Consider the following 16,939-nt stretch of genomic DNA (forward strand, 5'->3'; position numbering starts at 1 on the left):
CCCACAGTTACCTGGCAATAGCCAGTTGTGCCTGGCTTACTTATAAAAGGGGCTGCTTGCCCCCTCCTCTCTCTCTTATCTCTTTTTTTTTTTTTTTTTTTGGTTCTTTTTTTTTTTTTTTCCGGAGCTGGGGACCGAACCCAGGGCCTTGCGCTTCCTAGGCAAGCACTCTACCACTGAGCTAAATCCCCAACTCTCTCTTATCTCTTAATTCTTACTCTCTGCCCCTTTTCTCCCTGCCCCTGTTCCCTGTCTTCCTCCCCCCTCTCCACATCTCCCCCTTCTCTCTTCTCTTTTCTCTCTTTCTCCTCTTACCTCTCCTCTCTCACCTCTTCTCTCCCTCCCCCTCTCTCTCTTATGTTCCTAGCTGGCCTCCCCCACTTCTCTCTCCTCTCTCTCTCTCTCTCTCTCTCTCTCTCTCTCTCTCTCTCTCTCTCTGCCTTTCTCTGTCTCTACTCCCTCCTCAACCCCCTTCTCATGCCCTAAACAACTCTCTTCTGTACTATATCCTTCATGTGGCTGGTACCTCACAGGGAAGGAATACCTTAGTATGGGTCCACAGAGGGAGGCCATCTCACCATACTGGTACCGCCTCTACCAAAACACAGCCTGTTCTTTCTTTCTTTTTATAAAACGCACACACTCTTTTGGTGAAGTATGCCTGTAATTTTCTCTCCCGTGTTTTTACCTGAAACAGAAATACGAAGTGAGGATTTTCTGTGCCATGGTTGACTATGGTGTTACATAAGAGAGACGGGGTAGAGGGGGAATGTACATCTCTTAAGTTTCTCTCCTGTTGTAGTGACAGCAGAGGCCATCAGGATCAGTGGCTTTAGGGACATCCCAAGTAATATTCAGCAGAAGCTTGGCTCATCTTTTTGTTGTTTTTGTTTATTTGTTTGTTTTTAGACAGAGTTTTACTGTGTAGCCCTGGCTGTCCTGGAACTCACTCCGTAGACCAGGCTGGCCTCAAACTCACAGAGATCCACCTGCCTTTCCCTCTGAGTGCTGGGTTCGAAGGTGTCCTCCACCACTGCCCTGCTTTCTTTTCTTCGCCTCTTCAATCCTTCCTTCCTTCCTTCCTTCCTTCCTTCCTTCCTTCTCTTGTCAATGTTTTGGTTTGATTAGACAGGGTCTTACTACATAGCCATGGCTGTCTAAAATTCCATACGTAAACCAGACCAGGCTGGCCTCAGACTTGAAAAGATCCACCTGCCTGCCTCTGCCTCCTCATCACTGAGATTAAGGATATGTGCCTCCATGCCTGGCAGCATTTTTTTTTTTTTTTACAAAACAAAACAAAACAAAACAAAACCCCAGGATTTATATTTCATTCAGTGTTTAAAAAGTAGCCCACAGCCAAGTGTGATGGCCCTCACTTTTTTTTCTCTTTTTTTTTTGGAGCTGGGGATCGAACCCAGGGCCTTGTGCTTGCTAGGCAAGCGCTCTACCACTGAGCTAAATCCCCAACCCCTGGCCCTCACTTTTTATCCAAGCACTGGGGAGGCTGAGGCAGGCAGATCTCTGTGAGCTCAAGATCTACAGAGTGAATTCCAGGGATAGCCTGGGCTGCACAGAGATACCTTGCCTTAAAAAAAAAACAAAAACAAAAACAAAATAAAACAAACAAAAAAGCAGACTAGGCTGGCTGGAGACTCACTATGAAAAGTAACACAGCTTTGAGCGTGGGAGTAATTCTCCTGCCTCATCCTCCCCAGTGCTGGGATTGTTTTACAGCTTTTCAGTGGCTTCCTCTTGTTTCCAAGGTAGAACAGAACCCTCTAGCTTCCTCTCTCCCTCTCCTAGATCAGGCCATGCCTCTATGGAACTCTTTCTGAGACAGAGTTGAGACTGCTGTGACCTTCAAAGAGCTCAGCTCTCTCTCTCTCCCTTGTGACTATGAGCAAAGCCGGCCCCTCCGAGTCCTAGACAAAAAGCAGCCTTGAACCATAACCTTGAATTATCTAATGTCTTCCCACTTGGTGGCTCCAGGCACCCCTGGCCACTACAAGCTAGAGTACAAAGTGTTGGTGCTTTCCCACCCAGAAACTTGTAAAAGTCAGAATCCCACTTTATCCTTTAGAAGTGAAGGGTGTCTGTCTTCCGTCAATATCCCAACATTTGGCCTGGTTTAGTGGTGCAAACCTTTAATCCCAGAAGAAGGAGGCAGAAGCAAGTGGATCTATGAGTTCCAGATCAGCCTGGGCTACATAGCAAATTCTGGGGTAGCTTAGGGCTACAAATTGAGACCCTGTTGAAACAGGAGAAGGAAAAGGAGGGGAAAAAACCAAAAACCCAAACCAAAAGCCCCATCATTCTGCTTCTGCCTCACTTAAGATGCTCTATTTCTTTGGATGCCCTCTCTTCACATCTCCTGCTCATGGTGCCCATGGTTATGTGATGGTCTGTCCAAGGCAAGTTCATCTGGAGTACAATTTCACCTCAGCTTTCCTTTTCTTCAATAAGTCATAACATCAGGTTATGTACAGATAACATGCAGTTGCCACCTTGCCCTCCGGATCCTTGGTGCTTGGTCTGGGTCAGTAAACAATGTATTCTTAGAGGCTCAGCATACAGCCCTCTGTCCTAGAACAAGAACTACTAGTTCTCAACAGATTTTTTTTTTTAAATGAATATACCAGGATAACCGGTTTCAAGGTTTGACTGTTCATTCTTTTTTTTTTTTTTTTTTTTTTTTTTTGGTTCTTTTTTTCGGAGCTGGGGACCGAACCCAGGGCCTTGTGCTTCCTAGGTAAGCGCTCTACCACTGAGCTAAATCCCCAGCCCCTTGACTGTTCATTCTTATATTTAGTTCTTGATGCTGGAATGAAACCCAGTGCTGTCTGCTGGCTAGGCAAGCCCCGCCCCGTTTATTTTATGTTTAATTATTAAGAGAACTTTTGGGGCTGGGGATTTAGCTCAGTGGTAGAGCGCTTACCTAGGAAGCGCAAGGGTTCGGTCCCCAGCTCCGAAAAAAAGAACAAAAAAAAAAAAGAGAGAACTTTTAGTTGGGTGTAGGTGCATATGCCTGCCATGCCAACATTTAGGAAGTAGAGGCAGGAAGATGAGGAGTTCAAGATCTTCCTAGTCGACTCGGCGAGTTTAATGCCAGCTTACAGGAGACTCCCTAATGGCTGCTCAGCACTCTTGAGACTGAGGCAAAGAGAACTATGCTTAACTTCCCAAGCCCACCAGGTAACATAGTGAGCTCAAGGCCAGCCTAGTGGACAGTGTGACGCACAGTCTCAAACTTTCAAGAAGCAAAATCAAAGCATTATACCCCCCTCTCCGGCTTAAAAAAAAAAAAAAAAGAACTTTCACTTGTAACTTTAAAACAAGGTGTGTTTATATTCCCGTGATTCCGGCTTCTGCACTGCCCTCTGGCGGCGGTTCAGCATCTTCCAGGGGGGGAAAATGAAATAAGAGCAGCCTTATTAACATACCCACAATGCATTGCACATAGATCGGTGCGCAAATTTAAATGGGTAAACGCTTATTTTCTTCTTTCCCGTTGAATTTTCCTTATAGCGATGTGACTTTGCAAAGACTTGTGTGAAAGGAAAGCAGGAGTCATCATTTATTTTGTGTAACTAACCCCCATCGGTTATCTAGGAGTTACAGTCGGCCGAGAGTGCTTGGAGGGGACTCAGCTGCATACTCTGGTTTCTCTTCAGATCGTATAAATCTTTCGCCTTTTACTAAAGATTTCCGTGGAGAGGAACAATTCTGAGTCTTAACCTAATTTTTTGAGGTCCTGTTTAAGCAGGACTACTGTCTTTCGTTTAAAGTTAGAACTTTAGTTATCCCTGTCCTTCTTCTGCATTATCTCGGGAACTCATTCCAGTTTTCTGTGACAATGGGCTGAAGCGAGATCTAGGTGGGTTCTGTGGAACTTCTGTGCAAGAAGACCTTTGCTGTAGCCATTAGAGACTTGCCAAATAACATCCAGCCTATTTATTTTATGTATATAAGTACACTACATCCATCTTCAGACCCACCAGAAGAGGGCACCACATCCCATTATACATGGCTGTGAGCCACCATATGGCTGCTGGGAATTGAACTCAGGACCTCTGGAAGAGCAGTCGGTGCTCTTTTTTTTTTTTTTTTTAAAGATTTATTTATTTGTTTCATGTATGTGGGTACACTGTTGCTATCTTTAGACACACCAGAAGAGGGCATCGGATGCCCATTATGGATGGTTGTGTGCCACCATGTGGTTGCTGGGAATTGAACTCAGGACCTCTTGGAGAGCAGTCAGTGCTCTTAACCTCTGAGCCATTTCTCCAACCCCTGTTTGCTTGTTTATTTGTCTTCCTTTTTGTCTGTCCCTCCCTCCGTTAGCTTTTAGGCTCTTACTTCATATATTTGGCTAGCTTAAAATCCATTGTGTGGAACAGGCTGGTCCTAAACTTGTATTAAGTATTGCCTACGTCAGCCTCCCAGCTGGTAGGGTTACCGATGTGAACACACTCAGCTTCCTCTGGAGTGGAGGCTGGTCTTCAACTAACATGTAACCTGCCTCCTGAGTGCCAGGAACACCAGCTTGAGCGGCTGGGTGCAGCTCTGGCTTCCTGATTTTTCTCACTTCAGCTGTCAATGCTGAAGAGGTAGAGCTGGAAGGAAGGCTGCTCAGGAGTCAGTGTCAGTGGAGCCCGAAGGAGATCATGATCACTGTGGTGGGTTACGGCAACATTTGCACTCTGATCTGAGAAGAGGTTCCACTGTCCTCTACTCCATGTTTTAGTCCCAGAGTCCCCCTCACTTTTTCCTTTCTCCTGGATTCTCTCTTTCTCTCTCAGTACTAAGTCTTTCTCATTAATGCTTTTGTTTTTGAGACAGGGTTTCTCTGTGTCACCCTCACTGTACTGGAACTCTGAGATCTGCCTGCCTTCTTTGCCTCCCAAGTGCTGGGATTAAAGCTGTACACCACCACCCTAGCTTTTTTATTATTATTAATTTTTATAGTATGTGTAGGGATGCTTACTGAAGCATGCCTGTATACTATGTGCATACCTGGTACCTGAGGAGGCCAATAGACATTGGGTCTTCTTAGACTGGAGCTACAGATGGTTGTGAATCATTGTGAGGGGGCTGGGAATTGAACCTAGAACCTTTGGAAGAGCAACCAGTCCTCTTTAGTGGCTGAACCATTGCTCCAGCCTCTAAAGATTTATTTCCTGTGTGTGTGGGGTGTGTGTGTGTGTGTGTGTGCCACATGTGAGTGGCCTTAGAATGGGATGCCTGACCACAAGCTATAGTTACAGGTAGTTGTAAGTCATGTGGTGCTAGGAATCAAACTCGGGTCCTCTGGAAGAGCAACAGGCATTTTAAACCTCTAGCCAACTTCTCAGTACCCATTTAATTCTTGGAAGAAGATGCCAAGATCCTTGAGGCTCATGCCTCAGACCCCGACTCCCAGTAACAGTGGAGAACCTGTTCTAAAGAAAAACAAAACAGGACTGCTTTTGAAACACACACCTTTAATCCCAGCACTCGGGAGGCAGACACTGGTGAAGTTTCTGGTCTGCAGAGGGAGTTCTAGGATAGCCAGGGCTGTATAGAGAAACCCTGTCTGGAAAAACCAAACCAAACCAAACCAAACCAAACCAAACCAAACCAAACCAAACCAAACCAGAAAGAAAAAGACAGCAAATCAGGACAGTGACCCATCTGTACTGCCAACGCTCAGGAGGCAGAAGCAAGGGGATTGCTACAGTAGTCACAGGGGATAATTACTCCTCTCTGCAGGGCGAGGCTGTCATTTTTCTGAAGTTTCACTGCTCCTAGAATCCAAGGTGACAAGGGTAACAACTGAATACCTTTTAGGCAGTTTGGGGGAGTTTAGAACATAACACTGTAAAAAAAACCAAGAACAATTGTACTGACAGCAAGATTCCACAGGTGTCTCTAGCGTTGGGGGGTGGCATGGTCTCAGTCCTGGAGATTTCAGGAAGACATCCTTCAGTGATTAGTGTACCTTTGTACTGAGGCAAACTGGTGGTCCAAAGCAGGGGGAACAAACGCAAAATGAAGGTGGAGATTCCAGACTTCTCTCCTGCTTTTGGCTTCCTGATAGCTGATGGCTCCACGCTTTTTAGAAAAAGTGCCTGACATAACTGAAGGACCCTAGTTCTTACTGAACTGTAAGAGCTATTAAGAGCCTTGGCCTGGTAGAAAGTAGGTAGGTTATGGAGTTCCTGTGAAAGACCCTAAGGGCTTTTGCCAGCTTTACACCGACTGCCTCAGGTCAAGATCAGGCCAGTACCAGCTTCCTGCCTCGGGTCAAGGCTAGGCCAAGTTCCATAATCCACCTACAGTTCTCCGGAGGAGCAGGGGTATTATTGAAAAATGCAGAATGTACTGGCTGTCAGTCACCTGACCCTCTGGTCCCAGATAGAGTTTGAATGCATGTCATATGCTTGCTAGTCAATAGATTCAAAGGTCAATATGCCTAGCCAATAAGTTTAAACTGTAACCTTGCTGAGGTAGCCTGTGTCACTAAAAAGTATTAAAACTCTCTTTTTTTTAAATTTATTTATTTATTAAGCTAAGTACACTGTAGCTGTCTTCAGACACACCAGAAGAGGGCATCAGATTCCAGTACAGATGGTTGTGAGCCACCATGTGGTTGCTGGGAATTGAACTCAGGACCTCTGGAAGAACTCTCAGTGCTCTTAACCGCTGAGCCATCTCTCCAGCCCTAGAACTCTTGTTATAGCCATTGGGGTCCCCTTCCAGTCACTCGACATGAGGGGCTGATTGGAAGTCGACCTCGACTTGCTGGAAAATAAACCTCTTGCTTTTGCATCAAACTTCGTTTGTGTCTCACTTGGTAGGGGGGCGGGGTCTCCCGGTAGTTAAGACTGTTTGATGTGATGGTTTGTATATGCTTGGCCCAGGAAGTGGCACTGTTAGAAGGTGTGGCCTTGTTGGAGGAAGTGTGTCACTGTGGGGTGGGCTTGGAGACCCTCCTCCTAGCTCCTCCTAGGATGCTCAGTCTGTTCCTGGCTTCCTTCAGGTGAAGATGTAGAACTCAGCTCCTCCTGCACCAGGCCTGCCTGGATGCTGCCATGCTCCCGCCTTGATGATAATGGACTGAACCTGTAAGCCAGCCCCAGTTAAATGTCCTTTATAAAACTTACATTGGGGGGTTGGGGATTTAGCTCAGTGGTAGAGCGCTTGCCTAGGAAGCACAAGGCCCTGGGTTCGGTCCCCAGCTCCAAAAAAAAAAAAAACAAAAACAAAAAAAACAAAACAAACAAAAAAAAAACTTACATTGGTCATAGTGTCTGTTCACAGCAATAAAACCCTAAGACATAATCCAATTTCCAAATAAACCCACACTCCTGGGCTTTATAGTGAGTTCCAGGCCTGCCAGGTCTACAGTGAGACCCTGGCCAAGCTGGTATGTAGAGGGAGAGTTCCAGGACTGCATGGAGAAACTCTGTCTTGGAAAAACAAGATTGTAAAAAAATCACATTCTAATTGTACTGGCTAATATTGGGCTAAGTTGATACAAGCCAGAGTCATCAGAGAGGAGGGAGCCTCCATAAGACCCTGAGGGATTTACTTAATTAGTGATCAATGGGGAGGACCAAGCCTGGGCAGGGGTCCTAGGATCTATAAGAAGGCAGGCTGAGCAAGCCATGGTAAGCAAGCCTAAAGCAGCACCCTCTATGGCCTCAGCGTCAGCTCCTGCCTCCAGGTTCCTGCCCTCATCCTTTGAAGATGGATTGTTATGTGGAACCTTGAGCAAAATCAACTATTTTTTTCTCCCCAAATTGTTTTGGGGACGGTGCTTTATCAGCAATAGTAACCCCAAGACACTAATGCACTGGAGGCCAGGCCCTCATTATAGGAAATTGGGGGGAGGGGGCACTTCCCCTGAACACCAACTGATTTGCCTGCTTTTATTATTTGAATATTTTAGTTTTGTATATGAATGTTTTGCCATCCTGTATGTCTGTGTGTGCCTGGTAGCCATGTGGTTTCTGGGAACTGAACCTGGGTCCTCAAGAAGAGTAAGGAGTGCCCTTAACCAACGAGACATCACTCCAGCTCTGACTTTCCTGCCTTTTATTTTGTTTTGTTTGAAACAAGGTCTGGTCTCACTATGTAGACCAGGCTGTCCTGGAAGTCATTATGTAGACCATGCTGGCCTCAAATTTATAGAGATCTGTCTGCTTCTGCTTTTGCCTCTGGGTGCTGGGATGAAAGGCATAAACCTCCACACTGGAATGATCCTACTTTTAAAAATAAATATGGGACTGGAGAGATGGCTCAGTGGTTAAGAGCACCGACTGCTCTTCCAGAGGTCCTGAGTTCAATTCCCAGCAACCACATGGTGGCTCACAACCATCTGTAAAGAGATCCGATGCCCTCTTCTGGTGTATCTGAAGACAGCTACAGTGTACTTATATATAATAAATGAATAAATCTTAAAAAAAAATATGAAGCTAGCATGGTTGCACATGCCTGTAATTCCAGTATTCTGTAGGCAGAAGCAGGCCGGTCTCTGTGAGTTCAAGGCCAGCCTGGTCTATAAAGTGAGTACAGGACAGCCAGGGCTATTACACCAGAGAAATCATGTCTTGAAAAACAAAAACAAACAAAACAAAAGCAGAAAAACAAACAAAAGAATATTTAACCCCACCACCACCACCGTTCTTCTGTTTTATATGATTTTCCTTCTCATCTTCCTTCTTTTTGGAGGAAGAACCACTCTCTATAGCCCAGGCTATCCTAGATCTCACTGTGAAGACCAGCATGGTTGTATATTCCTGGCACTCTCTTGTCTGAGACTCCAGTGTTGACTTAAAGCTTTCCTAGGTACATCTCAGGTTACCACCTTGCTCCTCTGGCCCCTGTATCCCAATTCTGTTACCAAAGCTCAGCCCACATTCCTGGGTCTCAGGCTAGGCAAGTTAGCGTTCAACGCATCTGTGGAAAGTGAATGTGACAAGACAATTTTCAAGCTTTTCATTTTTAAAAAGATTTATTTATTTAATGTGCATCTGTGTTTTGCCTGTGTACATGTGTGAGGATGTCAGATCTCCAGGAACTGGAGTTATAAACAGTTGTGAGCTGCCATGTGGGTGCTGGGAATTGAACCCTGGCCCTCTAAAAGAACAACCGGTGCTCTTAACTGCTGAGTCATCTCTCCAACCTCTATTTTGTTTATAGTTACCATTTATTTATTTACCTATTTTTAAATTTATTTTGAAATAGGGTCTATGTAATCCTAGCTGGCCTAATACTTGCTCTGTAGAACAGATTGGACTCAACCGGAGAGATACGCTTGCCTTTGCTTCTAAGTGTTGGGACTAAAGGTATGGGCCACCACAACCCAATACCCAATGTATTTGGATCATATCCACTACCTTCCTCCAACTTACTTCATCTCAAGTCCCTCTACCTCATGTCCTCTTTATTGTGGGTTTTGTTTTTGTCTTTGTTTTTTCCTTTGTAGTTAATAACCTCCTGAGTTCAGTAAATGCTGCCCCAAATCACATGAGTATGAACATGTACTGGGAGCGTGAGGAACCTGCAAAAACCTGTCTTCCTCAGTAGCCATCAACTGCCAATAGTTCCTTCGCTAAGGGTGGGGTTCCGAATACCTCCCCCCCATACACACACAAAGTCAGACTGTGGTTAGCTTGTATATATATATATATAATTTTCTCGTAAATACGGCTTTCGCCCTGCCCCCTAATGGTAGCCCGGCGGTAGCACAGGGAGAAAGGTCGGCGTTTTGGAAATCTGGTCGGTGACTTAGCATTTTTTTTACATACCCACAATGCACTGCACACAGGCCCGCGCTAAAGTTTAAAAATGTAAACTCTTCTCCTTCGTTTTTCTTTTCTGTTTAGTTTTTCTTAATAGCGATTCAGTTTTCAGAGGCTTAGTGTGAATCGAAAGAAGAGGCGTCTAACCAGATATTTTGTGCATCTAGTTCCCATCGGTTATGTAGGAGTTACAGTCGGCCGAGGACGGTGGGCGGATACACCGCCGTATACTCTGGTTTCTCTTCAGATCGTATAAATCTTTCGCCTTTTACTAAAGATTTCCGTGGAGAGGAACAACTCTGAGTCTTAACCTAATTTTTTGAGGTCCTGCTTATGTGGGACTGTCTATTGTTGGTTAAAATTCAGAAATTTTGGTGTGCAGGTGATGGCAGGGCAGATATATTTAGGGGGGACTGGTATTCTCAGCCTTTTTAGTTCAGTGCTTTCGTGGGGTTCACAAGCATATTATCTGCCTCAGTTTACCGAATTACAAAGAGACAAGAGACAAGAGACAATCAAACTGATCGAAATAGGTCTTCATCCTAGTACCTAGGAGAAAGATCTGGTGAGTTTAAGATCATCCTGGGGTTGGGGATTTAGCTCAGCAGTAGAGCACTTGCCTAGCAAGCGCTGGCTCTGGGTTCGGTCCCCAGCTCCGGAAAAAAAGAAAAAAAAAAAAAAAGATCATTCTGAACCACAGAGTGAGTTTCAGGACAGCCAGTGCTACATAGACATCCCCCGACCCGAACCAGGCTCAAAAAGCCAAAGAAATAGGCAGGTTCAGCAGCCCTAATTTGTTCTCTCTCTCTCTCTCTCTCTCTCTCTCTCTCTCTCTCTCTCTCTCTCTCTCTCTCTATCTCTTTCTTTTTTTCTTCCTTCCTTCCTTCCTTTCTTTCTTTCTTCCTTCCTTCCTTCCTTCCTTTCTTTCTTTCTTTCTTTCTTTCTTTCTTTCTTTCTTTCTTTCTTCCTTTCCTTCCTTTTTTTCTTTTCTTTCTTTCTTTCCTACTGGAATTAAAGGTGCACACCACCATCTCCTGGGCCTCTAGGTTCTATGATTTTATAAACTCTCTCCTCTTTCCACCTTGAAATTCTAGAAACCCAACCAAGGACATGGTGAGGGATGAAGTGCTTTACAACTCTTACAGAGGACCCAGGTTGGGTTCCCAAGCACCCACGTACTATGACTCACAACCACCTGTAACTCCAGCTCCAAGGGATGGATCTGATGCTTTCTTCTGGCCTCAAAGGCACCCCCCCCCCCACACACACTTAAACTTACTAAAAATACAAAAGTAAAGATAGAAATAAAAGTAAAACCCGGGGCTGGGGATTTAGCTCAGTGGTAGAGCGCTTACCTAGGAAGCGCAAGGCCCTGGGTTCGGTCCCCAGCTCCGAAAAAAAGAACCAAAAAAAAAAAAAAAAAAAAAAAAAGTAAAACCCAGCCCAATTTAGGAGTCTTTATCCTAGACCTGTATCTTCCTTCAGGGAGACTTTTCCTGAACATGTTTCGAATGATAATCCCCAGGCCCCACATCCCAATTCCTCTGGACAAGGGGGCGCTCCTTATTTTCATAACCACTATTGTACTTCTTACCTGTCTTCTTAAAATAATCATCCTTTGGTGTCACTTTAAACCATTTTAACTTTATGAGCTGGGTGTGATGACACATACACACACTCCAGAGAGAGGCAGAGACAGGATTGTCCATAAGTTTGAGGGTATCTTAGGCTATCCAGTGAATTTCAGGTCAGCAAAGACTGCATGTTGGGACCTTGCCCTTGCCTCAAAAAGAAAAAAAAAAAAAAAATCCATTATGACTTCCTTCCTGGGTTAGGGATTTAGCTCAGTGGTAGAGCGCTTGCCTAGCAAGCCCAAGGCCCTGGGTTCAGTCCCCAGCTCCGAAAAAAAGAAAAAAGAAAAAAAACGAAAAAAAAAAAAAAACACAAAAAACTTCCTTCCTTACCCTTCCTTGCTTACCTCCCCACTCTCGTTTCAGCTCTTACAACAACCTCTCCTATCGCGCCTCTTGGAAAGGCCCACAATCACCTCAGATAACACAAAGACTGAGGTCCATGGAAAATATTGCTGATTTTGTCTGTCATTCACACGCCTCTGTCAGAACTAACCTAAACTTAGCAGACCACTAACTTCCACCAACTCCCAAACTAAGAATGTCATCAGACGTTTGCCTGGAGGAGCGCTGACCTCGTCTTGCTCTAACTACCCAGCAAAATTAAAAATTTTCCTTGATTTATGAAATTTTCTTGTTCTGTCAAACTGTAAAACTTCATTGTAGTGGCCCATAGGAAGTGGCACTATTAGGAGGTGTGTCATTATTGGAGATGCAGCCTGGTTAAAGGAAGAGTGTCACTGTGGAGCAGAGCTCTGAGATTTCATGTACATAAGTCTGGCCAGTGTGATACAGAAGGACCAGTTTCCTTCTGCTGCCTTAGGATGAAGATGTAGAACTCTCAGCTCCTCTTGCCTGTTTGGACACTGCCATGCTTCCCTCCATGATGATAATGGACTGAACCTCTGAACCTGTAAGCCAGCCCTAACTAAGTGTCTTTAATAAAAGTTGTCTTGGTCGTGGTGTCTCTTCACAGCAATAAAACCCAACTCGGACATTCATGATTCTTTTTTTTTCCTCTAGAGATGGTTTCTCTGTATAACCCCAACTGTTCTGAAACTCCCTCTACAGACCAGACTGGCCTTGAACTCCAGAGATTTGCTCTTAGCTGCTGAGCCATCTCTCCGGCCCCTTCTCTTTCCATTTATCCTGTGTTTATTTAGCCATGTGGTGAGATTGGTGCCTTCCAGCTTACCGGCTGTTAAACTCCACAAGGTCTGTGTTATCAGCACTTTCTACCATTACCACCAACACCAAAACCCATTTCCAACCACAGAAAACCTTCTGACCTCTGAACTCACAGAGATCCATTCCTTCTCCCTCTTGTGTGCTTGAGAGCTAGAGTTAAAAATGTCCAAAACCAGAGTGATGGCTCAGCGGTTGAGAGCACCGACTGCTCTTCCAGAGGTCCTGAGTTCAATTCCCAGCAACCACATGGTGGCTCACAACCATCCGTAATGAGATCTGATGCCCGCTTCTGGTGTGTCTGAAGACAGCTGCAGTGTACTCATATACATTAAATGAATGAATGAATGAATGAGTAAATAAATAAATAAATCTTAAAAAAATGTCCAAAACCAGGAGCCAAGCCCGGCCTCCAGTTTCTTACAGTAACCACTCCCTCTCTGATCTAAAATGCCATTTGAGCCTTAGAATTCTATGGCCTATGAGTCAATGTAACCAGGGCCCCGTTTCTGTATGGAATGGCCAGCATGGTGGGCTGTGGGAGGTAGACATCTTGGACTTCTGTCTATGACTTTAATTCGATCTTGCTGTCAGGGGACATGTTGAGGCAGAACGGCCCAAATGGAAGTGTCTGGAGCCCGACTCCCAATGACCCCAAACGTCCCGAAGGACACTGGTGCTGTAAAATCGATAAGGTGAGGTCTGTTTAGCCACCTAGATATGGACCCTTCATAAATGACAGGAGATAATGCCAAGCAAGTCTCTTAAAATCAAATAAGCAAAACTCTACGCTGGGCGGTGGGGCTGCACATCTCTAATCCCGGCACTCAGGAGGCAGAGGTATATGGGTCTACAGGCCGAGTTCTAGGAAGCCAGGGCTAAGAGAGGCCCTGCTTCTTTTTTTTTTTTTTTCCTTTTTCTCTTTTTTCTTTTTTTTTCGGAGCTGGGGACTGAACCCAGGGCCTTGCGTGTGCTAGGCAAGCGCTCTACTGCTGAGCTAAATCCCCAACCCCGGAGACCCTGCTTCTAAAGACCAGACTAAATTAAACCAAACCAAACCAACCAACCACCACCACCACCATCACCAAAACCTCTAAACCTCCTCCTCCTCCCTTTTAGAGAAGTATATTCTCTGAGACAAATTGTCTCTCCTGCAGCATTATTCCCTGTTAAAAAAGTAATTAGTTACCAGGGATGGTGGCGTGTGCCTTTAATCCTTGTACTCAGGAGGCAGAGCTAGGTGGATCCCTGTGAGTTCAAGGGATGTGTGTGTGTGTGTGTGTGTGTGTGTGTGTGTGTGTGTGTACACCAGTGTCCGTTTGGCAGTCAGGGGATAACTTGCAGGAGTCAAGTCTTTCTTCCCCGGATCCCAGGGATTGAGTTGAAGTCATGAGGCTTGGCTGCTAGCATGCCGAGCACCTGCTCTGCGTGCGTTTTCTTTTCTTTTCTTTTCTTTTCTTTCTTTTTCTCTTTTTTCTTTTTTTTTGGAGCTGGTGACCGAACCCAGGGCCTTCCGCTTGCTAGGCAAGCACTCTACCATTGAGCTAAATCCCCAACCCTTTTTTTTTTTTTTTTTTAAGATTTATTTATTATATGTAAGCACACTGTAGCTGTCTTCAGACACACCAGAAGAGGGCATCGGATCCCTGTTACAGATGGTTGTGAGCCACCATGTGGTTGCTGGGATTTGAACTCAGGACCTCTGGAAGAGCAGCCAATGCTCTTAACCACTGAATCATTTCTCCAGCCCAATAAATGAATCTTTTTTTTTTTTTTAGATTTATTTATTTATCATATATAAGTACACTATACCAGTCTTCAGACACACCAGCAGAGGGCAGTATATCTCATTACAGATGGCTGTGAGCCACCATGTGGTTGCTGGGATTTGAACTCAGGACCTCTGGAAGAGCAGCCAATGCTCTTAACCACTGAATCATTTCTCCAGCCCAATAAATGAATCTTTTTTTTTTTTTAGATTTATTTATTTATCATATATAAGTACACTATACCAGTCTTCAGACACACCAGCAGAGGGCAGTATATCTCATTACAGATGGCTGTGAGCCACCATGTGGTTGCTGGGATTTGAACTCAGGACCTCTGGAAGAGCAGCCAATGCTCTTAACCACTGAGCCATCTCTCCAGCCCCTGCATGTGTTTTCTTTATGGAATCTTTGTTTTCACCTAAGAGTTTCAATGTGTAGATTAAGCTGCCCTTGAACTTGTAGGTGATCTCCTTGCCGTTGGCCTCTGCCTCCTTTGTATGGTGATTACAAGTGTGAGCTACTAGGCCTGACAACTACATTTTTGTTGTTGAGACAGAGCCTCGTGTAGTTCAGGCTGGGCTTGAATATCTGACCCTCCTGGAGGGACTCTAGCCAGCCTAAGCATGGCAAGCATGGCTCTGGCAGGCCTTGCCCTTCCCCCGGTCCCTCGGCCTGGCTAAAAACTGTTAGATTACATTCCCGGAGCTACCACCAAGGCCTGTTCTCTCATTTGGCCACTTCCTCCTTCGGAGGCTATCAAAGGCCATCAAAGGCCAGCTATCAAAGTATCGAAGTCCAGCAACTAAAAGCCCCTTTTGGCTCATCTAATTTACATGCCCAAAGAAAGCCAAATACCTCAGGCTGGAGAGATGGCTCAGTGGTTAAGAGCCCTGGCTGCTCGGCCAGAGGTCCTGAGTTCAATTCTCAGCAACCACATGGTGGCTCACAACCATCTAGAAAAGGGTCTGACACCCTTTTTTTTGGTATGCTGGTATACACAGAGTCAGAGTACTCATACAATAAAAAAGAACAGGGGTTGGGGATTTAGCTCAGTGGTAGAGCGCTTGCCTAGCAAGCACAAGGCCCTGGGTTCGGTCCCCAGCTCCAAAAAAAACAAAAACAAACAAACAAAAAAAACATACATTTAAAAATCATTCAAACATAGAAAACAATTAACTATCTCATCCTAATGTGGGGTTTCACCTTTTACCTTTATAAACCGCCATCTGTCTTCTTTTTATGCAGGGGCAGTCCTCTGTTACCCACAGGGATAAATACCCCTCCCCCTCTTCTCTGTTGTTCCCTTCCCTTTCTTCCTTGTCCTCTACCTCCTGTCTTTGTCTCATATTCCCTGTCCTTTGTCCCTCAGAGCAAACAAATCTCCTCTGTGCTAAGAGCTCTGTCTTGGGTGTCCCTTTCACCTCCTGCCTCTACCTCTCCAGTGTTGGGATTACAGGTTATACTTGTGTGCTGTCACACTGGCTCTATAGTAACACTTTAGAAACTCTGTCCTAATTGGCGACTGGCCTCCTGCTCTTCAGCCTGCTACGTTGTTCCCAACACCACCGGAGAATTTGGGTGACGGTAGGTCATGTGTTTATAAAAAGATAAAGGGGGGATATGCCATGGGTTTCAGCACCAATGTGTTTACAAAGGATACGGAGAGGAGGAGGGGCACGTGGAGAGATGAGGGGAAGGAAATAGGGAGAGAAGGGACAAAGGGGGAAGAGGGGAAGAGCAAGGGAGAGAGAGAGAGGAGCAAGAGGGAGCAAGAGAGAGAGGAGGGGGGCAAGCAGCTCCTTTTATAGGATTAGGCGTATCTGGCTGTTGCCAGGTAACTGTGGGGGTGGAGCTTAGAATGCTAACAGTAGGAGTTATCAGTTCACCCTGACAAGATGTGGTAGTTTTTAAATCCCGGCATTAAGGGGATATAGTCAGGAAGATCTGTGAATTCTAGGCCAGCCTTGTCTATATATCAAGTTCTAGGCTACTCATACCTACTAAACAACAAAAACGAAACCAAATCATCAATCTGAAATAACAAGTTTGATGAGTGACCCATGCCTGTTGTGCAAGCGCTTGGGAATGCAGGTAGAAGGATCGCGAGTTCAGTCGTTTTCAGCTATGTGGAGAAACAGACTGTATGAAACCCTGCCCCCCCCCAAAAAAAAAAACCAAACCAAACAAGCAAACAAAAGCCGGCAACTGTTCGGTTGAACTTTCAATAGCTCGCCATTATATTCGAGATAAATCTTGAGGTACGGAAAGTTCCAGCGCCTCCGCCCTTCTCATTTGCTTCTCTCGACCCTCTAGTGCTTGGCCCCTGTGTCTTTGAACTTTCCGTTATCAGTGCTTGGCACACATTCCTGTGTCTTAGGGCAGGGGGACCTCAGATGCTCAATCCTTTGTGTTAAATGAAGATACTAATACAATCATTTCGTTGTTTATTTACTGACTAATGCGGAGGGTGGAAACCAGCGTCTCGTGTATAGATAAGGGCTCTATTTTTTATTTTTTAATTTTAGAGCATGTTATCCCAGAGTGAAAATTTTAAGTCAGACTTGCC

General features: G+C 45.1%; 3 non-coding genes across 3 annotated transcripts; 2 read left to right on the top strand and 1 right to left on the bottom strand.

Moving 5' to 3' along the window:
• Positions 1-1,397: 1,397 nt before the first annotated feature.
• Positions 1,398-1,470, bottom strand: Trnaa-agc53 (transfer RNA alanine (anticodon AGC) 53). The gene has a single exon. It is a non-coding gene; the product is annotated as a tRNA-Ala (tRNA).
• A 2,184-nt stretch (positions 1,471-3,654) lies between these two features.
• On the top strand, positions 3,655-3,770 carry LOC120103376 (U5 spliceosomal RNA). Its single transcript, XR_005505419.1, has one exon. It is a non-coding gene; the product is annotated as a U5 spliceosomal RNA (small nuclear RNA).
• A 6,245-nt stretch (positions 3,771-10,015) lies between these two features.
• On the top strand, positions 10,016-10,131 carry LOC120103377 (U5 spliceosomal RNA). The gene has a single exon (XR_005505420.1). It is a non-coding gene; the product is annotated as a U5 spliceosomal RNA (small nuclear RNA).
• The last annotated feature ends 6,808 nt before the right edge of the window (positions 10,132-16,939 follow it).

The sequence above is a fragment of the Rattus norvegicus genome, chromosome 5, assembly GCF_036323735.1.
Source record: "Rattus norvegicus strain BN/NHsdMcwi chromosome 5, GRCr8, whole genome shotgun sequence".
NCBI classification, from domain to species: Eukaryota; Metazoa; Chordata; class Mammalia; order Rodentia; family Muridae; genus Rattus; species Rattus norvegicus.